General features: G+C 35.0%; 1 protein-coding gene across 4 annotated transcripts in view; it reads left to right on the top strand.

The window, feature by feature from the left end:
• The window catches only part of LOC112691953 (potassium voltage-gated channel protein Shaw-like), a 277,263-nt gene that overhangs the window by 138,491 nt on the left and 115,271 nt on the right, over positions 1 to 23,501 (top strand). The window contains exon 1 of one of the 4 annotated variants that reach the window (XM_025566435.1): positions 6,115 to 6,352. The exons of 2 other annotated variants lie outside the window; for them this stretch is intronic. The gene's annotated coding sequence lies outside the window, so the exon portion shown is untranslated. Of the gene's footprint in view, positions 1 to 6,114; positions 6,353 to 20,377; positions 20,399 to 23,501 lie in introns of those variants that run through there. One more of the 4 variants, XM_025566436.1, reaches the window with a different exon arrangement.

Here is a 23,501-nt window from a genome sequence, read left to right as displayed (position 1 = left end):
TCGCTCGGAATCACAGTCGATCTGGTATGTACGATGCAGTTCGTATTTTCTTTAAACAGCCCCTCCGAGAAGAGTCCACAAACTATTGTATTATTCTCGCACACGCACGCACGTACAGCAACATGCATAATTGTAGAGTGAATGTTTTAACTAATTTTAGATTTTCAAACAAAAAAAAAAAGTTGTAGTTTAAATATTTTTTCAAAGATAACAATTTCGGAGGAATGCCATATTTTAATGTTAACACTTTTCTTATACCAACAAGTTAATTTGCCTATTTTCTCATTGAACGTTCAGTATGAAAATAAACGGATTTTAAATTATATGTGATCATTACCATATTTTAGAGAAATGTATTTGAAAACGTGTGAAGTATAATTACACGTTAATACTCATAAAATGGTAACGTTTTGATTGTTTTTGAGTCCTTAGGAATATCGTATGTTTCAATTTACTTGGTTTGAATTTCCGTTCGATATAGATATGGATTGGAAATAATTATTGTAAAGGTCCGGTATGGATTACGGGATTTAGTAAGTAGTATTGAATATTAATTTTAGTAACGCGTGTGCCAATATATCTGTTCCAACATCGTCTACTGCTTACCACGCAGAGTATAGAAACTTAATGTTACACGATTGCTGAAAAATGTATTTGCAATAGAGATCCGTATACAATAACGATGCCCGTTGATATGAATATATTTAAAATACAATATAACCCGTTTAATACGCTCTCGTTTAAGATGGTTTCCTTCCTAATACATTCATTTTCACGAATCCCTTGAAATTGACATTTTTTTTACGTGCAATTAACTACGGATTATACTAATTTCTCGGATGAAACACTCCCATAGTTAATTATGTTGGTATGAAAATAGAAAATTTAAAGAAATACCTTACTAATAACAACAATAACGAAAGCAGCGAAGATTTCAAGAATTGGAGAAATTTCTAAGATATACAGAAATTGATGATGACTATAAATAACATTTGAATCATTTACCGGGTAATTATTGATAAAATGTGATCGGCTGACGAAACTTCTACTGAGGAAGAAAACAAGGAGGATGAAGAGGATGGATACAACATCGATTCTTTCGGTTACAAATGCACTTCATCATACTAATGAGTTAAGAATATTAATTGCATCTTTTGACAATGCTTATGATACGTTACACAATTTCAATAAAATTGAGAACATCCTCTGGTCCACAAACATAAAAAATCTGAAAAAAACAAATATTGATGATTTTTTGAAGGAGGTAATGTAAAACAATATGTGATATAAATTTTAAAATTCATTTTGCAACATATATTATTCTTTTTCTGCGACGAATTTGAATTTTTTTCCCCGAGTAATACGATTTACCGTTTTACACAATATGTTAAGTAGTTACTAGGAAGGACAAACTCGAGTTGGGTTCCAGATTTCAAAAACAGCATGAATTGGGTTCTCATATATTTTATGAGTTACTTATCAGCAGTACCCAAGATACACCACGTGAAGGTTGGCTAGAATGTCTCTCAAAAATTTTGTTTTTTGTTACGTTATATATTCTGATATAAAAATTATTAAAATATTCATTAAAATTATTATTAAATGAGCTTAAAGCTTAATTTTAACTTAAAATATCGGGTTTTTTTTTATCATAAATATTTGTATTGTAATAAGTTAATAATAATAAATTTAAGCTAAGGAATAAGTTTTAAAGATAAATTTTTCAAAATTTTAACCGGGTCAATTCTCCATTAGTAAAGCACAGCATCTTTTCTCATACAAAATTTTCTTTTTCTGCTGTTTTTTTGATTGACTGTGTGGCTGAGTTCCGAAGTGATACCTAATTTTCACTCTCAATTCCAAATAAAATTTCTATTAAAACAAAAATTTTAGGGTAAGCTGTACTAATGTTAGCATTTGATTTTGCATGAAAACATTAAATAATATATAAAATAATGATATTACCGCGGACGCAACTCGTGTTTTCCCCCTAGGAAAGCGTCTTGAACGGGTTCTACACTGTATGGACGGTAGTTTTGAATCACGTACGTGATACTTGTCGGTTGCTCAACAGCAGTACACCTCTCGGACGGTTCGTTAATCGAAAAGGCCATTATCGATAAGATTTCCGTACGGGACAATGGTTATACGATAACTTGTGAGTTATCCCGGAACGCGATTCAGCGCCCGACGGTAATGCTGTATTGCTGGTTCTCACGGCGTGCAGGCAATCCGAACTCTTCAACCGAACACGAGCCGTCGTCGGACGGATTGTTTTACGACGTTTACTGCGATGCACGAATACACGACGACAACGTGCAGCTATTGCAGTAAGTACGCGACGTTCCGACGACTACGTTGCACCGTGAAACAATCGTACGCGCGAGTCGCTTCCGACCCGATGCCGAACCGGACTCGGTCGGTCGCTGATCGTGATGTCACTGCGTGCACACGCGGTGCGACGGTTTACTGCCGGTGTAACAGGCGATTATTACCCCCTCAACATTTTTACCGGGGGGGGGGGGGGGTAATAATCGCCTGAGGTAATAATTACCTACAGCAACAGGCAATTATTACCCCCCCCCCTCCCCCACATTTTTTTACCGGGGGGTATTAATCGCCTGAGGTAATAATCGCCTGTGACACCGGGCCCAGAACGTTCGCGGAGCCCTGCCGACCGAAAGGGTTGGTGCGCGTACCGTACAGTCGGTAAACGGACGGGCGCAACGTTTCATCGCACTCAGGCAAACTTAACTTTAGCCGTCCCTTACATATAAAGATTACATCAAATATTTTATTTTTTTTTTTTATTTTACACAAGTCATAAAGAACTAAAGAATACTTAATACTGAGTTCATTGTATTTATTTATGTAGAGTTAACAGTTTGTTAATGTTGTAGACAAGCAAACCACTACTAGTTCAAATGAAACAAAACAACGTATAGAGTCTTATTTCCACCATACATAATATTTGATATGAGTAGGCACTAGGAGTCGTAATATTTTTTTAAAAATTATGCGTAGCATAAAAATGCTAACTGCCGCCCTAGGCGTGGGCCTACGTCGCCTATCCCTCGAGCCGGGACTGCGCGTCGCGACGCGAATTCCGAACCGCTATGTTAAGCCGCTTACACGTGTGCGAAACGAACCTAACCCCGACCTTTCGCGCGACAATAATTGGGACGGCGCGACGAACGAGCCGTTCGCGAACCGTTCGCGCCGACCCATCGAGAGTCGGTTTTTTTTGACGAACCCAGCATAAACCCTCTACGGGTTCGCTGTTGGTTCGTTGTCGGCATTGTTTCGCGAGCGGATCGCAAGTGCGTACGTGACGTTCACGAACGGTTCGTGGTGGGTCCGGCTTGCGCGTGCATACGCGGCTTAAGAGCGCAGCCACGTACGCGTTTTTTTCGTTTTCGTTTTCTCTGTCGAGCGCGCGGACGCAAGCGTTTCCCTGCGTCACGCGCGCATTCAACCGCATCGCCATACGGTTATAACCAGCGCTTCCAAAACCTTTTCCACCCCCACCGCACCCTTTTTGATCCGAGGTTTTTCCCGGGAAAATCGTGGACCAGATAATACTTCATGGCGGCGCGGCGCCCCAGTACAGATATCGCGACGTACCTGGGCGCCACGGCGCACACTCTGGGGAACCGCTGGTTTATACGATGGTCGCCGAACGGTCAGTCGAATAACGTGTCGTTTCGCGAGGTTTACCGTACCAACAACGGTTAGTGCAACGACATCGGTGCGCGTAATTTATCCGAGCTGCGTACGGGAACTGCACGGTGCGGTTCCCGCTTTTCGCTTCGGAGATCGTCGAGATTATTGAAACGATTACGAGCGACGAACCTTTCGCTCGGACGAACGTCGAACCGATATTGAAAACCCGTACCGTTCACATCAACAGCCGGGCTTTTTCCGCGGCCACAATATTGTGTACGGTTAACTGTAAGCACGCACGATTTACTTTTTATTTTTTTTTCCGTCCCGTACTTGATACCGATTTTTTTTTAAATATTTTCACGATGTCGAAACGGGTGACGGTCTCGTGGAAAAAATGAAAACTCAATCAGGACGGTACGAGAAGAGTGTGGTCGTACGTCGTCGTCAACGCGTGATATGTCAATATATAGCGCGGACGGGCTTGTTGAGGGTATAAAAAAATAAATAACATCGTACAATTCGCAGTGTTCTTACCATCAATGGTCTGCAGCCGTAACGGTGATAAAATATGGCTGCATAAAGGTATATATATATATATAAATAGTACTAAAATAATAAAAAATTAATAATGAATAAATGGTTAATACTCGTAAATTAATATATAAATAAATAAACAAATAGTTTTTACGAATATAATTAAATAAATAAAAGCGTAGACTGTAGTATTACTATATTTGTGTTGTTTAAAAAAATAATGTTGTAAATAATTTAATTATTTTTACAAACATAATAATACTACAGACTTAGACTAGGACAAACTGTTTATTCATTTATAAACTATGCATAATAATTACGTACAGTGATATAAATCTTTTATTTCATAGTAACTTATTATTAATAGTTATTCTACACTAACGGTTCGATATTATTTCGGTTACCGAACACTGTTATTCGTATAACGTTTATTATTGTAGCGTTACACAGTTTTTAAAACTTCGAAAAGGAGATGGCCCGTACGAGGCGAGCGCGTGGACAAGTCATAAGAAGTTTAAGGTTTTTTTTTTTTTTACAAAAGGGTCCTTGCGTTACGCCATGTTCGAGGGGGGTCACGGAGACACATTTTGATCGGTTGTCGGAAAACAATGTACCGTTTCTGCCGAATACAAGCCTCACATTGTACTAACATCTTGGACGTGAACATACTCGCTCAAAATCTCTAAATCTCTCTCTCTCTCTATCGCGTTTTACGGTCCATGTAGTTGACGCACGCGGGACACGTGCATATTTTAATATAAGCTCCGACGAAACCGACCCTTTTTCAGAAATATCATGTGAGCCCCGACGTAGCTATGCATCCGTATCAAGTATTACCGTTATATCAAAATTATGATCGATACCCAATGACACCGGTGCAGCGTGCGTCATCGCGGCTCCAAAAAATCGTATCTAAAAATTAAATTATATCCTTTAGTCAGATATTGATTACTTTCGCCGTTTCCGCGGAAAACGTTGGTTCATCGAACACTGAACGATAGTATCACGCGTGTCTCACGTGGGCTTCAAACTCGAGAACATCATCATAATAAGTGCCGTAATGATTATTTTGTATTTTCCGATATAGTAAACCAATAACCGTGTGGGCCCCTTCAACTTTTTCCAACATGATTACGGAAACAAGTGATAAACGTTCAATTATTCGAGCGTATCGAATTCGCGGTTTCCAAGCGTGTTTCAAATAACAATCTCTAGTTCACCGTGTACGGTTAAAAATCAGAATGGTAATTTGTGTAATTACATGCAAGCGCACCGAAACAAATCAATATCTAGTAATTTGTAAAAAAAAAAAAAATTATATATTTATATAGTTCGGTTCCATTTTTTAACACCGGCCAGTACGAACCTTCATTAGATGGACAAAAATATATCGTATTTTTTTTAATACTGGTTTGTGATGGTATAATTGAACGTCGACAATCATCAGTGCACGGATGGGGACTCGACGGGAACACAAGTTGTTCCAAACTTATGTTTAGGAACCCAAAACGTAAATTTAATTTAATTTCTGTTAAAATTTGTCTACAACTAATCAACAGTACATAGGTACTACTACGGGCGAAAAGTCCAAACCAGCCATCAGACGTACGCACGTCGCTGTCGTACACCGTTGACGTTTAGCTGTTTGCATATTCAAAGCGAACGGATTACGTACCGAGCGTTTCGTTCGTACGTGATTTTCACGGATCGCGTTCATTTTTGCCGACGTAAATCGCCGACCGTCAAACATAAGATATGTGTACGCACGTAAACTTCTATATATAAACAGTCTAAAAATATAATCATCGATATGCGATCGCCGCGACGGGGCGGCACTGGGCGCACGTTAAACGATAACGTATGGATACGTGACCATCAGCGTTACCGTGAACGTGATTCAGTCACCGACAAACGTCTGCGCGTCGCACGTACAGCGGGCACGACGCGGTTACGAGACGGCGAACAACGTGCGGCGATAATTTAACGCGTCAACGACGCGTTTTTGCCGCGGGTCCGTAACACGTGCGTGCACACGTGACGTCTCGGGCGTCGGCTTACGATTGCCGTTCCGCCACGTCAAACCGAGATCGAGAGATCGACGGACCGGAGATTGTCGAGTTGACCCGAGGATCGTAGATCGGGATCACTTGCGGTAAGTGTACGGCGTCCTACCATCGGTACGGGGCAAAGGTCACGCGATCATATGTCCGTAGCATATTTTCCGTCGGAGAATCGTGTACCCGGTCTGTTCCAAGAGACCGCTTATCCGAAACTGGATGATTATAAACGTATACCTCGTGACGAAAAAAAAAAAAAAATGTTCATAGAACACGCGTTTCTAAATAATTGTCGGTGAAAACGTAAATATTTATTTCAATCCACGGAGGATTCCGTCTTATCCGGCGTAGAGGTGTTCTACCGCGCTGTGCAGTTGAACCAGTGACAACCGGAGCGTTTTCCCAGCGTTAATTTTGACCCACAGCCGGTACGCTTAAAAAATTCTAAAAATTCTTCGAGAGACCGATTTCGTCGACAAATATTGACTGCTGCTCTTCAACCGTCCCTCTCCTAACCTTTTAGATCTACCCCTGCATTTAAGTTTATTAGTACACGAGCAAACGTAAACGAAACGTTTACCGTGCTCGATTCGAGACGGCTATCGGGTTGTCGGAACGCGTTGAAAGTTGTACCGCGATTACGTGGCATCCGCGAAGACCAGATGCTCGAGAAACGTTCTTTGTTCGGCGTCATTCCGATAACGATCGAATTTCGACGATAGTCCACATCGACAATTTATCGTTCGTGCGCTCGAGTTAAAATTACACGCTAGAAGAGTAGCAAAAACATGGAATGCTGTAACGGTGCATTTTCAACAACGTTTATCGATTCATAGAACGCCGTAGCTGAATGACCTCACTTTGCACGCGTACAAATTCGAAAGTAATTCTACCACATTCATTCAGTCAGGTTTTAATAAAAAATGTTCTTTTTATTATTTCGTTTTCGTTCTTTTTCCGTCTTTTCGTTTTTAAATTCTTTTTTGTTTTAATTGTTTTCTTATTTTTTCAGTTTTTCACATTCGTTTAAAAATCTGTTTGTGCACAACGTTCAGTGAATTATAAACAAAACGCTAGTAGCAGTCCTCGCATGTAAACATGCCACAAATTTTAGTTGCATATTTATTTTGCAAATAATTTTATACAAACCAACTGCAAACCGCTGTGATGTGGATACGTTGTTTTAGCACATTTTTATAAACTACGTGTTTTGTTTTCCCATCCTTTGCTGTAACATAAAGATTTTGCGGACTTGGTACTCGGTAAGCCCATCACATAGATTTCCCCGCGGGAAAAACAGGTTTTTTTTTTCTAAATGTACACCTGCTGCTTATAGTGTCTGTCGTTGAGTCAAATTTATTATCATTGCAAACACTGCTCTTTGGGGACGAAAAATCGCACTCTTTTAAATCGAAACGGCAAATCTGTCAAAACCATTGGAATACTAGGAAATAAATTCCAGTCATAATTATAGCTTGTGTAATATTTTATACACGCGGCATTAGCGAACACCGTGTGTCTGAAATTGAAAATAGCTTGGTCGTTACCGTTGTTGATATATTTGCATATATATTTGATAGCATGTACTGGGTATAGAGACGAAAGAGAGAGACTGACTTTCACCAATGGTGAGTGCATGGTGTTCAGATATGTTTCAGCCAATGGCGTAGCCAGAGAGGGATGTTAATGGATTATCCTTCTCCCCCCACCACAAAAAAAAAAAAAATGTATGAATGGTACGGCTTACGTGCGAATTTATTTTACCCAACGGCACACCATGGTAAAAAAAAAAAAATTGCAGACGTATAAACAATAACAGTTAATTCAGCATAATATAATATAGTACGAATATACGTGCGTAGAAGTACGTTATGAAATGGATTAAATATACTTATTACAAATTAAATTAATAAATATTTGATTAAATGTACTTATTACGATATAACTTTTATAAACTGGAAATTAAGTTGTATGTACGCCACTGGATTCAGCGATAAAACATATTAATGAAGACGTGTTGAGACCAGGTGAAAGATCCGAACTGCTTTTTGCCATATTGACCGCGAGACCGCAGAAATGCTACTCGACAACGCTGAGTTTAACGCGAGAAAAAAACGTATTCTATATGAGAATCTGATAGATAATAAGGAGCGTGCAGGACAATATTATACTTCAAATTTATAGGACTCGACGTCGGTGAGCATCTTGATTGTGTTACGAAAAACGGAAATTTTTTATGACGTATTCGGTAATCGACTTGTATGGTAATAATGTTCATCTATAATAACAAAATATGTTGTTGAACCACACGCGATTTCGGACGATAACAAATCAATCGAAACCGTTTCGTGCGCAAATCAGGCGATTCGGATCAAGGTGGTATTTTTGAAACTGTGCGACACCAATTATCGAACAATGTTCAGCTCATCACGGTTCTTGAAGTAAAATGTGATAGATTCGGGAGTTTCGTTTTCGACGACATCTTATTTAATGAAACCGTTAGTTTCGTATGCGATGAAATATATCCGGTGCACGGCATTCGTACGGTCTGTACGTCATCAAATATATTAATAGGCGTGCAAAAGTGTAGCCAATAATAATAATAATGTTTTTGGTTCGCCCGTAAAAAATGTGTTACATGAATAGAAGAGGACGTAATAGTTAACTTTTATCCAACGATTATTCGTTTGAACTTAATTCAATTCGAACGCGATTCGACGTGTTCTTCAGTAATATGACAATTCAAAATGCGTTATATCGATAGAAACTTTACTTTCCGCCGTTTTAAAATCGATTGCGGTACACGAAATAAGTTGGACAGACGTGCGTCAGATTTTCGAAAGAAAACAAAATACCACAAATTGTTATTATGAAATCGTCATTGTTTCATTTACCATCTGGTATACAAATAACCCACGCGAAGTAGACGAATGCAATTAATGGGCACGCGCGAAAAACCGACGCGCCGTTTTATTGAGCATAAAATAAAAATTACTCCGATATACAGCGTTATTTTTAAAATTTTTACGATTTATTAAAAATTTCATTCGCATCGATCCGTAAACACACTCATCGCTCGGCAGTTCGAGTTAACATTAATCAAATTAATATTTAGAAATTGTTCATGAATGCCTTTGGTTTCTATTTTTCTTTTTTTTGACCAAATAGTTTTTAGAACTACGAACAAATTATGATAATAATTTGTGAATTACGAATATTGCACGTGCTGCGTTCGCACTGCATACATTTATAATACAGATATGTATGCGTATAGATTAAAAAATAAATAAATAAAAACACGAACGTACACGGTGACCGGGAACCACGGGTGTACATTAAACACACGAGAAATGTTATTATTAATCGCTCCGTCGGTTTAAACAATTTTCTACATCCGTGTAAACTACGGTGAAGTACTACCCCGTTCCGCGAATAGTTAAAGGAATTGAAATCCTATCTGCCGCAACTGTCTATGTAATTCCATTCCGCAGTAGTGACTGTCGTTATTAGCTTTCACTGTCCGTCTAAGTATCCTCTTTCGGAGAGTTGATTCAGTTTACACTCGAATATACGAGTATGTGTTATTTACGATGCGAAATGTAACATGAAATGTTATGATTTCATTTTTGATGTTTAAATCGAGCGATATGATGAGACGTGATCGTGCATAATGGAATCCGAGTCGTTTTGCGTTGTTGTAAGTTCTCTCTACGTTTCAATGAAATTCAACTTCATAAACAAAAATTTAAATTCCATGGAATGTGTTAATTAGCGTAAATATTTTTTTTTTTTTTTTTTAATATCATATTTTATACTAGCTTTACAAAATAATTTAAATAATATTTACATTGTTGTTTCACTTAGCGTTTTACTCTTAAAATCAACGTTAGGTTTTTAGCCCAAGAGATATTGATCGTATGAGTTAAAAGTACCGTTTTAATTATTTATATTTATATATGTATTTTAATTTTTGTTCTTTAGTTTCCAAACTTTAGCTTATATAACGGCTAATATCCACGTTTGTTTATATAAAAATATTAAATAATGAAACAATAAAAAAATTAAATGAAATTTAGTAAATGTTTTATACTCGTAAATCAATAAATAAATAAATAGTTAAAAAATTCTAAATAGGTCGTACATTACAAATATAATAATACTTCAGGCTGAGCATTTATTTATTTATTTATATGTTATGATATTTATCATAAACAAAGACATAATTGATTTCAATTTTTTTGAAGTCACACTAGGATGGAGTTGAACGAAGAGGTAAAAATATTAAATCCTTCTTTACTTTCAGTCCATTTTTTTTCGCGGAGCTATTAAGTTGTATGTATGTACACTGATGTACACGGTTTCGCAGCTGAACGCACCGAAGCAACTCGACCGGTCGATAATTTATGCGAAACCCTTTACCAAACGTTAAACGTAATGTGTACACATTTCAGGTTAGGTCTTACGTTAACACGTTTATGTATGCAATGCACCCATGTGTACCGGGCCTTTTTTTTTTTTTTTTTGATAGAGACGATACGTGCCATTTTACGAAATGGCTCCGCGTCCGACCACGGTTTTAATAACTTACACAGAATTCCTCGATGACTACGTTTATTCCCTTCTCTAGGACTTCCCAGAAGTATTTCCAGACCGTGTAGCCGCCACCGTTGTAATCAGCTTATATGCGTCAATGCCAATTCATTCATCGATTATATAATTTTAGTTTTTAATAATGACCAATCAATCGTTTAATCGATTAAAATTGTATATTAATACTTGATGTTCGAACTCGATCCAATGTTCAAAGAATCGTTTATATTTCTTTGAATTATAATATATTGTTTATTATAATATTTACATTAACACGAGCACGCACACACACACCTAAACGATCCGTTGTTTTTGTCCACGTAACATAAATCTTGGACAAAGGTAACTAAATATCATACAACTTTTCGTCAATATTTGTTAATCGCTAATAATATTTCTATAATTTTATTCTTTAAACACCTCAAACCTCCCCTACGCATAAATATTTTTCTTTGTACGTGCCTGCCAGTGAATAATGTTTGCATCGACGACAGAACACATGTGACAGAATATTATTGAACGGTACACGTCTAGAGACGTTACAACGCACGTTCTAATAGTCTGCGACTAAAGTGCAATTTGTTAACATTACCTTCAAAATATACCAACATCACTGCAGCGGAATCGTTATCATCATCATCATTATTATCATTAATGCGATTCATATTATTATTATCATCATCATCGTCAAAAATATTATCATTATTATTATTTCGGAAGAAGGGAAAGTGCTCTTGATAGCCATCAACTGCTAACGAATCCGTACGAAAATAAAAAACCTGCCAATTTCCTCCCGACGGCGAACCCACCGAGACACAGGCCTGCAGTGTCAGTACCCTCTCTGTCTCCGAGGCCGTTCACACGAATGATTCAAGTTCATATAAAATTATCATAAATATTCATTATATATTATATCGCAATGAATAGCATCGCGAGTCTTATACGAAACAGAAGCCCAAAAGCTGACATACCGTGTACCGTTAGGTTAGCTTAGCTAACGTAACCGCACCGCACCCGGAATATAAATAAACACGGTAAAGTGGACCATACTTTTATGTACTGTAATTCGTGAGAGATCAAAGTATATTTTGATCATTGTCCGCCAGACTTTCTAGCGAAACTCACTAATAACGTGCTCCGCAACTTATAACTGTATTTCGGTCAGGTCGACAAACGTTGGTTTTTTTTCTCCGTATAAATTATGTATGCGGTCACTATACTAACCTTTGCACGTTTTTAATACTTAATGTTAACTTTTATCTAAAATCGTAAGTTTAAATTTACCGTGCAAGTACAAAGTAGATCGTTTAAATCGTAAATCAAACCGTTAACTATTAAAGTTATATCGACTTAAAATTAAATGAAGACAATTAATTAACTATGTTTTACAGTACATTGTTCGTTCATCGTCTAATGACTTTCAAAAACACACTATAAAATACTCATGACTAAAATTTTATACTACCCAGCTAATAGTGAACTGTAGTGGAAGAATAACAATGCCAATATTGTTTTTTATACAGTGTATACCAATTATTCCTCTTACACAAATATTGTTTTATTGAAACTGTTAAATCGTGCTCGTAAATCTAAATGAAATATTCATCCTTGAAAATGTGTTATTGATTTAGAAATGGTTGAAAAAAAAAATAATGATTTTAGATAGTTAAGACTATTAACAATAATTATCTTCCATAAACAAAACTAAATTAAACGAAAAAAACCGCCATCGCTTTGAAAAATTGTTCTGTATACATATAAAATCAAACGCTGGTTTGGTTTGTACAACGTCCTTAAAATTAAAACGTTCGCGTTCAATCAGTTGTTTTATCGCTGCACATGTCACTTTAGATGCATTAACGTTATTATCGGAGCTGCGAACCAAAACTAAAGCAAATTTCTGTTTTAAACTTTCTGAACGTTTAATGTCCGGTGTCCCGAAAGTTTTACACGCAGCGTCACAAACATTGTTCAAAAACTTGTAGATTTCCCTACCGAACGGGAAGATGAAAGTAGATACTAAATTAGAATAAAAATTAGAGTTGACGCTTTATAATATTTTCTTTGGCATTATTATGTTATATTGTTCGGAAATAGAATTGAAAATATTTTCAAAAAAATGCACGTATCAATACATTCTAAATAATTTTTCAGGACGATACGCTGTATTCTAAAACGAATGAAATCTGTTGTCGTTGGGATCGGACAAATCTCATATTACAGTAGAGATAAATTGACCGGTACCAACGTGTAAATATTTTCGTTATGTACGTTGTATAAACGTTGGTCTTGACTTCGGAAACCATTTACTCCGCGGCACTACAAAACCGATGATCAGATAGACGTAACCATTATTTTTGTTGGCCGTTAAAATTTCGCATTTGAACCGAATGCCAACGGGACACACGGTTATTCGAATCGCGGCGTACCTATACCACGCGTTTACGTTTTTTACTACGATCCTACGGTGATCACGCCGTCATAATGGAAATTATTTTTTTCTTTCGTCTCAAACTCACGCGGTACTTAATGTTATCGGGTTTGCACGTTGTTGACCCTCCGAAGCCGGAAATCGAGTGAAAAATCTCTTCGGTCCCGTTCGCGACACTGTTCACGCGATAGGTTCGATTACATTGGAAGCAAACGTCGATGACTAGTCGACGTCAAAACACGACTGCGGACGCAAACCGAAGTGCCCTGACGCGCATTTATACATCTTAGGGGCGGTATAACCCCTGTGCCCGTCACCGCGAATACGACGTTGGATCGTTTATTCACGAGATCGTATTTTTTTTCTTCGATTCGCAACGCGCAGCCTACAATGGCTACGAACGCGCGCGTGCAGCTCGGAGACGGACCGGAAACGTCGTCGGCACGCGACCGAACACCGCGTGCAGATACGTCCGGCGAAGGAAACAACGTTCGTGCGGATAAACGGCTGAGCCCGTTGTTACATTTGGCTAAGCGCTTGTCCGTTTTATCGGACGGTTGACAAATTATTGCTATTACTCTGTCGCGAAACAGTGTTGTCGCCCCGCGGTTACCGGATGTGTCGCGTGCGCCAAACAAACGTACCCCAACGGCCCCCCAGCCTGTAATACGGCCCGATGATAACATTTAAACAATTTAGTAGAAAGCAACAAAAGAAAACCATTTTGTAATAACAATTATTAACAGAGGTTGAACGGTAATCGAATGATTTCGTTCTGCGCGCATTATCGCACATGGACGTGTTTCTTTCGCTGCCCGAACGATTGAAATTCAAAACGGTTCGTTTACGACTGATCAAAGGTTATGGTTTCCCTGCAAAGTCTGAGGGCATGGGTGGGGGGGAATTAACTTCGTTTGCACACGGACCCTGACCAGTGTGGTTGCGACACTGCGCACGCTGTCCGTTGCGCGGCTGTTACCTACCACCTATTTGTTACTAGTAATCTCTCTTCTTCGTATTTTTCCTCCACAGCCAATCGCTATGCCATCACTAGGGTCTTAACACTAACCTTAAATGTTGTCCCTAATAACTATTCGACTGCCTAAGCTCCATGTCGTGTCTTCAAGCATTAGATTCCAACCAATTCAACTCTCGTCCATCTTCACTTGTTTCTAGCATTCAATCACTTATTTTTATTCTAAATCAATTCAATTATAAAATTCACTTATTTTGGATTCTCAATCATATTGGGAACACGGTAATGAGGTTCCTGACCAACTGGCCAAACTTACATCTAATCTTATCTACTCTTCTTTTAATCAGATATCCAGTTTGATTTCATCCCTCTGATAAAACAATACACCTTTAAACTATGGGTCTCTCGCTAATTGCGAGGGTTTGTCTCGAGGTGTACTAATATTACATCTAATATTCTTAAAAAAAAATTGTTCAATAATTTACAATTACATTGATCATACATGGTCCAATTGAATCGGTTACGCATGGAATAATAATAATCCATTACTCAGCTACTCATTTTACCTAGGCCTAAATTACTCCTTCATTGTGCACACTTAAACTGCTCTATTCTGAATGTTAAACACTTAATTTTAATAAACTAAATAACTAAAGTAAAACGCGATTGGTTGGATTTGCGTAGTTCGCTCTGTTCATCATTCAATTTCATTACATTTCGAATCGCTTTTTATAAATATTAATTACTATACATACCCAAAACACGGTTCATTATCGAATGCTCAAATTACAAAAATAATCAATTGCTACAGAACGTATGGTTGACACCGGGACTAATGAAACACCGTACACACTACGCGTATTCGAATAGTTTTTATTTTTCATTTTGAAAACCTCGACTAGTCGCACTTGTCGTCCAGTGATTGATAACACTATCGTCGCCAACGTATCCCCCATCTCCACGCTACGACTCCTTTCGGTCTGGGCAAAGATTTCGCCTGCCATATGATCCCCGTTCTTGGAAACGTCCCCTGCGGCTTCGCGATGTATCGACGTGCCGTCGCCAGTCACCTCGGGCGATGTTCGTTTCCACCAAAAGTAGACCTTTCCCTTTTCCACAAAATAAGATATTAACCACGTTTTTACCAAAATAATTATATGCTACGTTTAAATAAAAAGCTATAGCACAGTAATAATTTTATTTAACATATACTATTAATTCAATCAATCTAAAGGCATTATATAATGTATGCAACATAGGTTGGAAAATGTTAAATTTCATTAAAAAAAAAAAAATGGTTGGAAATAAAAAGGTGAAAAAAAAGTTATATATTATCGTATACGATACCTTAGTTCTTAGTTATGTAAATTGTAACTATATATAAAATTAGTTGATATTTGTTAAATGATCCAATAAAAAATTTAAAATTGTTTAGTACTACTGTTTTGTTTCCACGTTTACTTTCGATAACTTAAGCCATTATAGAATTATAAATTTTAAAATTTACGTTTTATTTTAACATACACGTAGTTGTAATGCACTATCTAAACTGTGTCATCTTTTCACTTGTTCATAAAGTATTTGATAATTTAGATATTATCATGGTTAATCGTCATAAAAGTATATACATAAGTACGATAACCGTTTATCACACAATTAAATACAATAAACGAACAATATACATTGATTATATTGTGTGTATCTATATATAAAAATCTCCTGTCACAGTGTTTGTTACCATACTCTTCCAAAACGAATTAAACAATTTTAATAAAATTTTGTATATACATTTGGTAGGTCTGCGAATAGGTTTTTATCTATTTTTTATACTCTTAAGTGCTATTGTTTAATAAATCGTAGTTTAATTTAATAATTTTTGACCCAGCCGATAACTGCTCAATTGAAAACGAATTATTAAATGATACCATTAAAAAACTATTAAAAAATTATTAATTTTATTTTTGATATTAAATGACGGGTATTGCGTAAATATTAAACAACAAGATCCTGCAACAGGTGCCAAAACAAACAAGAATGTTAGTTCGAAGGATTATTATGCATATCGGTTGATGATTAGATGCGATCAGGACAACGTTATTCTACGATGTCGTGAGTTTGATTAACAATTCATGGTCGACATGTATGTAAAGACAGAGAACGAAAAATTACGATACTTGCAATTCAATCAAAAAAAGCTGCGTGCGGAAGATTCTCAAAACAAGTGTTAGATATCGTTGATGGGAAAGTTACTACGGATGAAAAGCGATGCATACCATTACCGACCGACTTTTGCACAATCATTGATTCGCAAGATGCTCTCATTGACTAGATATTACCCAGTGTACACAGACAATACACAAATCATGAGTGGCAGTCAGAAAGAGCAATTTTAGCAGCAAAAAATGTGGACGTCAACGAATTGAATCTCACGATACAACATTTGTTACCAGGAGATTTCGTGTCATACAAATCGATTGATACAGTTTGCGATGCTACTGAAGCTGTAAATTATCCAACAGAGTTTTTAAACGTATTGGATTTACCAGGCATGCCACCGCATAATTTGCAACTGAAGGATGGATCTCCGGTTATTTTGCTTTGTAATTTGAATCCACCACGATTGTGAAATGGCACGCGATTAGACTTTAAAAAATTAATGAAAAATATTATCGAAGCCATCATTTTAAATGGCAAATTCCGAGATGGAAATATATTATTATCGAAAATCCCTATTATATCCACAGATTTGCCAATACAATTTAAACGCCTTCAATTTTCAATTAGATTGGCATTTGCAATGACTATCAATAAGTCTCAAAGCCAAACGATATCTGTCCGTGGCTTAGATTTGAGCACTTCTTGTTCTTCACACGGACAATTATACGTGGCGTGCTCTCGAAACATCCACTTTGTTTGTGTTGGCGAAAGATGGGATAGCAAAAAGTATTATACGCTCTGTTGCATTAAGGCTTTCATATTGTTTTTTACTAATATTGTCATTATTAGTGATATATATATATATAATTTTAAAGGATCAATTTTAATAAATAATTAAAAAAATAAATGTTTGATGTTTTTTGATTTTTATATTCCGTCATCGATCACAGCACTCCGTACCTCTTCCACTTTTATATCACATTCCTACACACTTATATTAAATTAGTTATTTTTTTTTAGCAAAATATTCTCTAGAAATAATTTATATGACAAAACAACGTTTGTCGGGTCAGCTAGTATTTGTATATATTTTACATCAATCCGAAAAACTCATGAAAAGTATAAGTATTCTATCTTATTTGGTGAAACGGATATAGGTGGAAAAGGGAAATATACACTTTTGGTGGAAACGAGTATTGGTGCAAAAGGGAAAGGTCTACTTTTTTTTGGAAACGTGTTACGCCCGTCACCTCGTCGGCTGACAGCTAATGGAAGACGGTCAAAACAATCGTCCCGTCGTACAGTAGTCTGAAATCCAAATCAAATGGGAAAAAGTACGTTCGTAAAGTACAACGAAATTAATATTTTATTATAAAAAAAATATCGATAAATATATATAAAAATATATTCTACAAAACATAAATATAGTTTCTCGGAAAAAATTGAACTTGTTCAGCGACACGGCTGATTTTAATTAAAGATTATTTTCTTTTCGGTTGTTACCTTATCGATTATACTCATTGGAGTTTTATCGTTCATCCCAGTCGTATACATTTCGTATACATTATGTATACTTTAAAACTTACTTTACTTATTTTAGAACGGGAAATTGATTTCAAAAACCTTCGCATGTGTTAAATATTTATTTTATATATTTGTATGAGGTTAAACATAAGACATAGTAATACAACGGAATACTTATAATTTGAATTGAATATTTAAAAAATAATCCATAACTAATACGTAGATACTATTGTACATGTTCTATTTATACGATACCAACATTTTGTTTGCATATATTTGAGTCTGTGTTTTTATAATTATTATTATTTATTTTTTTTTTTAAGCCAGTTCCAGTGGTAATTTTCATATAATTGACTGGGAAATTGACAAACGTTTACAATCATTTTTATTTTCGTTATTATTCTGATGATGATTTACATAAATGATTAAAAAATTGAGGTCCGTTGAATCCATTTTTCGTGAAATCTAGAAGATGCCTATTTAACATTTTGAATGCTCGATACGAAATTGAAAATTAGAGAACCACAATACACAAAATTAATCGAGCAAATAGTTGTAAAATTTATTTTGGTTTCATAAAAAGACGACCAAAATTTCACGGAATAATATCAGATTTAACCAAGCTTATGGTGAGTGACTTAAATGTGAACTAAAATTATCAATATCAAAACAAAAAAAATTATAGGAAGACAAAAAATAAACTTCGAGATAGTTATGAAAGATCTAAACGGAATGAAATTATGACATTAGTAAAGACATTTTTTTTTTTCATAAATTATGCAAGACTACACAAACTACATTTAATTCGTCTGGAAATAGATTTGATAAAAAATTAATTTGATTAAAATATTTATTAAACTCTAATTAATTGATTTAATTAATTTAAAATATTAATTTGATTTGGAAATAGATTTGACAGAAAAGTAATATACGAGATTAATATTCGACTCAACTAAAGAAAAAAAAACGTATGTATATTTATCCCGCTTTCGGACATACTTTGAAAAACAAGTGTTACTTGATAGTTTCATTATTAAAGTAACATCTTGTGAAATCAACACAAGATCTTCTAAATAATTATATAACTGCTCGACCTTCTACGATCCCATCTATACCAAAAATAGAAATTGGCATGCATAATTTTGAAATAATATATAAATTGGGTTGGTTTTGATGGTAGCAGTTAACGTAAATATTTTTTCTATGATCGAATTTTTGAGGGAGAATAGAAAAAGCCAGAAACAAAGATTTAAATAAAATTGTGAACATAATTCACGAAAAATACGTAGAATAGATCAAAATCAAGATGTTCTGTATCGTTCACTAATTTTTTCGGATACGCGACATTCCAAAACAAGAAATAAAATATTTGGACAATTAATTGAAATTACTATTAAACCCCTATAATAATGTCACAAATAAAGGAAATTAAAACCTTTGAATTTAATTCTTATATAACATCTTATATTTTACGAAATGTTTAATGTTTAAAGTAAATAAAGTATATATTACCATTTAATGGTTGTAAACGAATGTATATATTTTTCCCAGTATTTTGGAGTTATTTTATTGCCGTCATTATGATAAAATAGTTTTTTTTCACTTAAATTGGATTTCTGACCAGTAATCACATCACTGATATAAGCATGCTTACGTTTATTACTTACGGACAAAAGTATATTTACGAAACCTAACCAATTATGATGTTTTAACATAATTTAAGTATTATAATTTTTAATTTTATTTATTTATTATCATTGGACGAATATAATAATACCTCATTCACACTTTTGCACGAATTAACTAACTATTGTTAAACGTACTGGCGACCAAACATGTATTCTTTTAATTTTAAATTGTTTAAACATTAACAATATTTATGTACCGGTGTAACGGGAGTGAGAAGGTAACTACTTCGAGAGTTTATTTTTTTTGTACGTTAAATTCTCAGTGGTAGCAAGAAATAAACGCGCACAGAGTCCAGTTTCTAGAATTACGTGAATGATATCAATATTTATGAAATCGATCTCTTTCGTTCTTCCACAGTTATATTTTTTTAAAAATCATCAAACACGATAATTTATACTCATACTATTAGCGTTGATGACATAGTTGATAAATATTGTTGTTGATTGTTCGTCTTAGATCATCTGTTTTGTACCTTAGCACAAAAAAATATAAATATATCCGCTCGTCGCCGACACGGTCCGCTGTGATATACGAACTGCACAGTACAGATACGTTCTCGGAATGGCAATCATTAATCTGGCCATATTCCATTTGGCAGATTATCATCGGTTTAATTATCATAATACGCAACGTTATGACGATACAGCTTAAATCTTTGTCTGAGTGTGTGCATACGTACTCGCGTGAGTGTGTGTATGTGTGAACGTGCGCATTCGCACCAGATAAAATGATTCAATAACTTTGCACCGAATTACACGTTTGAGGATTTATATGGTAATTATACTTTTGTTACTTGACGTCTGTTTTAAACATATGCAATGATACATTATTATTCGATTAACCACGAAATTTGAATCACTTAGATAGAATCTGCAACAAGATACAATGTACCGATAAAATTCCTAACCGATTAACACTTTAAAATATACTACTAAACTAATATTCGTATGCATAATGCATAGTACTAAGTTGTTGGACATACGTGTGCATATCGTGTCGACTTCTTGATATGCTAACACGAACAATACCTACTTTTGGGATTCGATTAAAAAATTCTAAGCGTTGACAGAACGGGAAATGTCGAATACATCGATATTTACCGCAGTTCAAAATCAGCTTAAAAAAAAAAAAAATTAAAATATTATGGTTACGGTTAATACTTTCGAATACCTTTAAACCAAAAATGTGTACGAGTTTTAAAATGATAAATAAATTATATTTATAATTTTTTTTTGTTTGAACCAAACATTTACATTTTTCAAGCAGTTGTAATATTATGAAATTATATTTTCATTACCAAAACAACGCTGACTATTGCGACAGTGTAAAAAATATACAATAAAAAGATAAACGTAAACAAAATTATTATTTATTATTATAATATCATAACATTTACTGTTCAAATGTACGTGGGTGTCGTAGAAAAAGTATCTAACAACGAAAAAGTTCATCTTCAGTTTTCAACCATTTTTTTCTCAATTTAAAAGAGTAATGATTTGATATGGATCATATTAAAATGAGCTTTCCAATTATTAATTCTGGTTTTTTCATGGTTCTGTACAACGGTACGTTTAAGTCGCTGCTGACAGCCCAGAACGAGATTGGAGCGTATTACATATTTCGGCTTCTCGCATGTTATTAAATAAATTGTTGATTGTGTTTTCGTTAGAAGGTGGTGGCAGAACATTTCGGTGTCTTCATATTTCTCTAATCTCACGTCGTGTTTCCTTTCCGTACTATCCAAAGTCGAAAAAATCCATATTGTATCCGGACACGGTTGTTCAGGAGGCAAACCACCATGGTTTTCCACTACTGAAATGTTAACGTGTCCGTATGTTTATGACGTAATTGGTCTTTGATGATGTCCAGTCAAAATCACTATGATAAGTAATACGTATTGCAACTAATAAATGTGCGTAAATTATACAAATGTTTATCATGCACTCGTGGCGGCAAATCAATAATGATGATCGCCGATCAGCAACACTGTTGCTAATCGAAGAATATAATATACTCACGGTCGATTTGTGGCTAACAACTGGTTCACAGCAAACGCAACGGCACAGGAATCTTTGTACAATAAGCTACACTGGATGTTCATAATTTCGGGAAACAAGCTCGGCCATCACGTGCAGGACAATTTATATTTGTAATATATACATTGTATAAAACAATATCACCAAAAGGCTAATGAAAATGAATAAGAAAAACCTGTTACGTATCAAAAGGTCTTCGAAAAGTGACCATCCTATAGCCGAATTGTTGTTATTGCATAACATCTAATAAATGGTCTGGGATAATACATTCCGAACTGCCATGTGTGGACGGAATTGGTCAATTTTTCATAATATAAAGACTTCAATTTAACATCGAGTATTTATGCACCTAGAGTACCGTAACATACATATTATATTATTAACTGTAGTCCACTACTTTATCGAATTTTATAAACGTTTATTAAATAATACAATTAAAGATTTATACATTTAAATGGCTACCTAAAATTTGAATACCTTATTGGTTTTAATATACCAGTATAATCACATCAGCGAATTGGTAATACTTAAATATTTAAGAGTATGATTGCTGTGTGCATAAAATCCTATTATACAATCATACATTTCAATTCACTTTAAACAAAACGATCCTCTAATGTTTAATAAAAAAGCATAGGAAGGTTTCGTTTAAAGTGAATGAGAATGTATGAATGTACAACAGAATTTAATCCACAAAGTAACTATACTCTTAAATATTTAAATATTTCCAAGTTGCTGATATGATTTGTGTGTGATTACATCAAAACCGATAAATTCTTCACTTTCCAGATAGCTAGGTATTAATTCTCGTATAAATACATTACATTACTTAAAAGTCGCTATTAACAAACCAATAAAGAATTCGACAACAATAAGTCTAAAACATCTTGTGTGGTACACGAAATAAGTTAGCTCAATGTGAAAAAATACTCGATGTCAAATTGGAGTGACTGTTAACCGAAAAGAGTCAAATTTATATTTTCGCACACATACAGATACGGAAAACCCACGAGTATGGAAAAAAAAATCGAAGATTCAGGAAATAACTTAATAGTTTTCAGTGAAACGTAATTGAAATTTAAAAATTTCTATTAAAAAATATGTAATGAACCGAAATAGTCAATATTGGCAGTGATCAAACATTGCGAGAAAGTTAATGGATTGACAAATAGTGCTTATAAAAGTAAGACGTACGTTACGGAATGAAAATAATATAAATAAATTATGGTGAAATAAAACTGAATGGATGTTCAAAACAAATTTTAAAATGGGAACAGTGTACATTTTCAAAAGAGCTTGACGTCGATTCCATTAGCGTTCTAGAAAATAAATATATTTTGTTAGTAAAATATTAAATTATTATAAATCTCATTTATGGATCTATAATTAATGCTTGGCTATTGTCGAGTTCATAATTAATAATCTTATGATAATTTGGAGTTGAAATATTTTATTGGGAACAGAAAATCATAATCATTGTATAGATTAAAAGAGGTGAAAAAAAAACTTCAAATAAATTGTGATATTGGTGTCCGTTCTGAATTTGTATATTATACTGATACGTTTACATAGATTATGAAATGTATCTACCTACTTAATGTTTACTTTAAATATGCACTTGTGTTCGGTTGGTTTAATTATTATTTATAGTAATTGAAATTTTTCTTTAATATCTTATAAAACAGTGTTTTATCTTTTATAGGTGAATTAGAGACGTGGGTACAACTGTTCGTATTTATTTATAAAAAATACCTATCTTCTACGCTTATTCTTTTTCGTTGAAGCATTTTTCCACTTTTGATTATTTGACATAGCATTACGCTCTTTCGAACCTCCGGCAT

The sequence above is a fragment of the Sipha flava genome, unplaced genomic scaffold (genome assembly GCF_003268045.1).
Source record: "Sipha flava isolate LNK unplaced genomic scaffold, YSA_version1 68_pilon_pilon, whole genome shotgun sequence".
In the NCBI taxonomy this organism is placed as follows: Eukaryota; Metazoa; Arthropoda; class Insecta; order Hemiptera; family Aphididae; genus Sipha; species Sipha flava.
Note: the sequence above shows the minus strand (reverse complement) of the source record. Positions and strands in the feature narration are given on the sequence as shown.